The 5,476-nt window shown below is 48.5% G+C and overlaps 1 long non-coding RNA gene across 1 annotated transcript; it reads right to left on the reverse strand.

Moving 5' to 3' along the window:
- Nucleotides 1–254: 254 nt before the first annotated feature.
- LOC146400283 (uncharacterized) lies at nucleotides 255–3,446 on the reverse strand. The gene is made up of 2 exons (XR_014813545.1): nucleotides 3,178–3,446; nucleotides 255–2,126 (listed from the first exon to the last, which is right to left on the reverse strand). It is a non-coding gene; the product is annotated as an uncharacterized LOC146400283 (long non-coding RNA).
- Between the last annotated feature and the right edge of the window lie 2,030 nt (nucleotides 3,447–5,476).

Consider the following 5,476-nt stretch of genomic DNA (forward strand, 5'->3'; position numbering starts at 1 on the left):
CACTTTTTCTGTTGTGTCACTGGTCTTTTCTTATTGATTTGTGAGAACTCTTTATATGTGCTGGTTATGAATCCTGCACTGAGTTCTGTGGGCCACAATGAGAGAGTGGCTTTTCTCATCATTTTCTTTTGGGTGTTTTCTTTTGTTTTCATCATGGTCACTTGGATCAATTTTACATCAAAATGTCAAATCCTCATTTACGTGTAAATATTTCAGTATGGGTTTCTTAAAAAGTATGAGGAATGTATACTGGATTTTATTTTATGAACAGAATTTATTACCTTCGTGGAGCTAAATCCATGACTCATGGTGCTGTGGTTAGTGGCTTATTATGAAACCTCCCCCCACTCTGAGGTTATGAAAATGGTTTTCCTTCCTTCTCCTTAAGTGCTAAAGTTTTGCCTTTCATACTGAAATCTTTAAACTGCCTAAGTTTGAGGTTTTTGGTATCTGCTGGGAAGAGGGAAGCCAGTTCATTCTTTTCTGCACAGATGGCCATTTTCCAGCATCATTTATGAAGGGGTCCACCCCCCTCGCACAGACTGGCTGCCACGGGTGCCGCGGCAGGTGGCTGGATCCTCACGAGGCTCTTTTGTCTTCCCTTCACCATTCCGCCTGTCTCCGCCCAAATCTACCTTCTTTCAAAACATAACCTTCTTTCAATGTGAAGTGTGATAGGATCTATATATTTTTCAGAGCTGCCTCTTGTCAGGTCGAGGAATTCCCATCTAGTCTTAGTATTTATAATGACTAGGTGTGGAATTTTGTTGTGTTCACTTCTCTGTAGGTATTGAGAGGATCCCATCCATTTTCCTTTTCAGTCCGTTGAAGTGGTGAAATACAGCGAATGGTTTTCAATTTTTTTTTTTTGTCTTTTGTCCTTTTAGCGCCACACCCATGGCACATGGAGGTTCCCAGACTAGGGGTCTAATCGGAGCTGTTGCTGCCAGCCTACACCACAGCCACAGCAATGCCAGATCTGAGCCGCGTCTGCGACCTACACCACAGCTCATGACAATGCCAGATCCTTGACCCACTGAGCAAGGCCAGGGATCGAACCTGCAGCCTCATAGTTCCTAGTTGGATTTGTTTCTGCTGTGCCACGATGGAACTCTGGTTTTCAAATGTTGAACTAACTTTACACTCTTGAAATAAATCCCTTAGTCTTGGCATTTTGCCATAGATGCTTTATTATTTATTTTGGATTCCATTTGCTAATATTCTATGGTGGTATCTTCTGTCGACATTCCTGAGGGATCCTCGTCTGTAGTTTTCTTGTACTATCTGTGCCTGGCTTGAGTACCGGGTATCACAAATAAGTTGGGAGGCATTATCCATATCAGTATGGAGTCGTGGATACTGGGTTATAATCCAGGAGGACTTTATTTTTGCTCAGACATTTCCAGGTTGGGCCACTGGGAGCTCTTTCAGCAGGCTCCTGTGTCCCTTTGACTTAACGCTGTCCCTGTGTGTGTGCAGTTTCTTTTAGGGCATGTTCTTACTTTCAGGAACTATAGGATCCTGGAGCCATGCTGGAATCAGCCATTTCTTTTATTGGAGAACTGGATTATAGACTAAGAACCAGGCCCGATGTGGCTGTGGCTGCTGGGGAATCATTGCTTCTGGGCCCCTTCAGATCTCAGAGCAAGGAGACATGTTTGTGGTTACACTTGGCTGTAGCCACATCTATAAATGTTCCTGTGCGTAGCTGTGTATCTATATTAAGCTGAGTACGCGTTCATACTCCATCCATAACTCCAGTCCATCATCACGTGGATCGTTCTAGCCCCTCCTCTTGCTTGTCTGTAACTTTCCACACCAACAGAGAGCAACCTGGCTCCCGCTCTCCACCATCCATCTCCTTCACTGCTCAGTTCCAGTCCACAGGCTTTAGTGTTGGTAATCTGCGTCTCTCACCTCGCGTCCACTCCGTCAAAGCTGTTGAATGCATTGGCATAAAGTTATTCGTTGTGGTCCCTTGTTACACTCTTACAGTCTGTAGGGTCTGTAGTAAGTCTCCTCTTTGACTCACGATATTGGTAACTTGTGTCTTCTCTTTTTTCTGGATCAAGTGCAAGTGCAGGTTACGTGGAGAGCTGGAGTTCACCAGGCTGGGGTTTCAGTAGCTGAGTGCAGTAAAATGAGAGGGGATGAGAGAGTTATAGGGGGATAGAGAGATAGTGATGTTCCTCGGAAACTAAGCCGAGTGATGAATGAAGAGGGGGCCCGAAGGGGTCTAGACCCATGAAGGGCTGAAGATGGATGGTGAGCCCCAGGGTGGTCACGGACCCCCTAGCCTGTGTGAGAGGGAAAGACGGGAGGCGGGGAGACCGGAGGGCATGATGAAATGGTAATGCCAAGACCAGGGTACCTCTGTGGAGGAGATGCTCGAGGGGTGGACGGCCGCATCAGGAGAAGAGGCGGTTAAGGAATTAGTCTGTCTGGGCCTGAGCCGATATCTCTGCTCTGGGCTCCGTCCACAGAAGCACAGAGGTTGGCCCCCCATTCCCACGGGGATGTGGGAAGTGCTGGCCTGGGAAGGCATGGACTTCACTTGGCTGCATACCAGCAGGGTGACCTTGAACAAGTCCTGTAACGTATGGGAGCTTCTTCTCCATCTTTAAATGGGAACAATAATGTCCACCTCATTGGGTTGTTGGACCCATCAAATGAGGTGAAATACCTCAAGGGGCGCCTGACACAGAGTAAGAACTCAACAGATACGCATCCCCATTAACTGTCATTTAAAAGCTGTTTTCTGTCCTTCCTTTCTGTCTTCTTTTGACGCCAGTTGGAAAACTTTTCTAATTTATGTGTGGTTAAACCAGGGTTCTGTGCATCATTTTGCAGCATCTTCCCGCAGGTATTACACAGTCATTCAAACTCACGCTTTCGGGAGTTCCCGTCGTGGCGCAGTGGTTAACGAATCTGACTAGGAACCATGAGGTTGCGGGTTCGGTCCCTGCCCTTGCTCAGTGGGTTAACGATCCGGCATTGCCGTGAGCTGTGGTGTAGTTTGCAGACGCGGCTCGGATCCCGCGTTGCTGTGGCTCTGGCGTAGACCGGGGGCTATAGCTCCGATTCAACCCCTAGCCTGGGAACCTCCATATGCCGCGGGAGCGGCCCAAGAAATAGCAACAACAACAACAACAACAAAAAGACAAAAGACAAACTCACGCTTTCGGATGTTTGGGATTTTGCTTCAAAGAGTCTGCCTGAGTTTCTTGAGGCTGCCATAACAAAGTACCACAAACAGGGCTGATAAAATGACCGTGGTTGACTATCTCACGGTCTGGAGGCCGGAAGGCTGAAGTCAAAGTGTCAGCGGGCCTGGGCTCCTGCTGAGACGGGAGAGGATGACTGCGGCCTCTTCTGGCTCCTTGCCGTCCCGTGGCTGCAGCTGCATCGCTCGAGTCTCCGCCTCTGTGCCCTGGTCCCCTCTTCCTCTAAGGAAAGCAGTCATGCGCGGTGAGGCCCCGCTCCACCCCAGCCTGACCTCACCTGAACTGAACTCATTCCAAATAAGGTCACATTCACAGGCACAAGGGGTTAGGACTTGGGTCTGTCTTTTTTTGGGGGGGAGGCGGTGCTGGGACGCAATTTGACCTATAATCGTATTCCATCAAAATAAGCGCAGACTACAAGGGAGATGCAAGTAGATGACTGGCAAAAACTTGGTTATTGGTGATGCCGAGGGTGGCTCCCTGGGGGTTCATTACAAAAGTCTCTTTTTTTTGTGTGTTTGTTTGAAAAATTCCATAATAAGGATTTTTTTTTAAAAAAATCATGCATTCCATGAATATTTAATAAACTAGAAAGTGTTAAGTGCAAAAGATAATATACAAACCTAGACATATAATAGAAGCCTGTACTGGAGAACTGATTCCAGAACGTTCAAGGCAGTTTTCTCTGGGGAGTATGGGAGCTTGTGCTTTCCTTTCCCTTTTTCTTTTTTGACTTGTTTTTTTTTTTTTCCTGTATTTTCCAAAATTCCCACACTGAGCATAGATCATTTGTATAATCAGAAAATAATTTTATTCTAACAAATCAAGCCAGCCCTCCACCCATCTGTTCACATATCCATTCAACGAACAGACCTTTCTGGAGCCCTGCCCCTGGTGCTGCCAGGGCGAGTCCCTGCTGTGGCTCCAAATGCAGCTCCTGTCCCGGGAAGCCCAAAGTCCCAGCTGGGGACCCAGCTGTTCCTGGGCGATGATACCCCAAGACTGTGCCAAAACTCAGCGCATCACAGAGGGCCCAGCTACTGCAGCAGAGGCTGGGGAGACAGAGGCCTCTTCAGAATGTTTGAAATTATTATTATTATTATTATTTTTTGTCTTTTTTGCTATTTCTTGGGCCGCTTCCGTGGCATATGGAGCTTCCCAGGCTAGGGGTTGAATCAGAGCTGTAGCCACCAGCCTACACCAGAGCCACAGCAGCGCGAGATCCGAGCCGCGTCTGCAACCTACACACAGCTCATGGCAACGTCGGATCCTTAACCCACTGAGCAAGGGCAGGGACCGAACCCGCAACCTCATGGTTCCTAGTCGGACTCCTTAACCACTGTGCCACTATGGGAACTCCATTATTAACGATCTTGCTAAAAACCAACCCTCAGGCCGTCAACCTACAAGGAGGATAGTGAGGCCAGGGGACCAGGGCTCCTTAATCAAGAAGGGAGATTCAGGCCAAACTAGGAGCTGTGAGAGCAGCAGACAGTCTGGAGAGCTCTCCCTCCACAGGAAGGAAGGTGAGGGGTCTGAGGGGTGGCTGGGGCACTGGGAGGGAGAAAGGGGAGAGGCCTGGGGACCACCAAACAGCACTGGGCTTGAGGCCAGGGAGCTGCAGCCCAACGGAAAGCTGCAGAGAGCGGCCCCCATGGTGTGCAGCAGGTGCTCACTCCTGGAGGCTGGCAGGGGTGCTCAGTGGTTAGAGACAGGGCTGGAATCAGCCAGCCTGGATCTTGTTCCCAGATGAGGTGAGCTAGTGATGGCTGGGGGCACCTTTCATCTCCCCAGCAGCTCAGTTTTCCCTTCTGTGAAATGGGGACAATGGCCCATCTCTGTTGCTGTACAGATGAAAGAGCTGTGTTTGAAAAGTGCTCACAACCCTGCTGCAGATACAGCTGCCCCCCCACCCCCGCCCCCGCCCCGGTATCTATGGGGATGGCTTCCAGGACTCCCGCTGACATCAAAATCCGTGGATGCTCAACTTTATGGACAATAGGGTGGTATTTGCATATAACCTAGCAATCCTCCCAGAGACCTTATATCATCTCTAGATTACTGAAAATACCCAAGACAATGTAAATGCTATGTAAATAGCTGCCTGTGTGCAGTAAATTCAGTTTTTCTTTTGGGGAACTTTCTGGAATTAAAACCAAATATTTTGATCTGTGGTTGGTTGAACCCACCACACAGGGAAACTGTGGATATGAAGGGCTGACCGTAAGAGCTCAAGCAAGACAAAGATGACA

The sequence above is a fragment of the Sus scrofa genome, chromosome 8, assembly GCF_054392235.1.
Source record: "Sus scrofa isolate SSC_HxYL_T2T_F1_AM1 chromosome 8, Sscrofa_HxYL_maternal_Yorkshire_Landrace_v2.0, whole genome shotgun sequence".
Lineage (NCBI taxonomy): Eukaryota > Metazoa > Chordata > Mammalia > Artiodactyla > Suidae > Sus > Sus scrofa.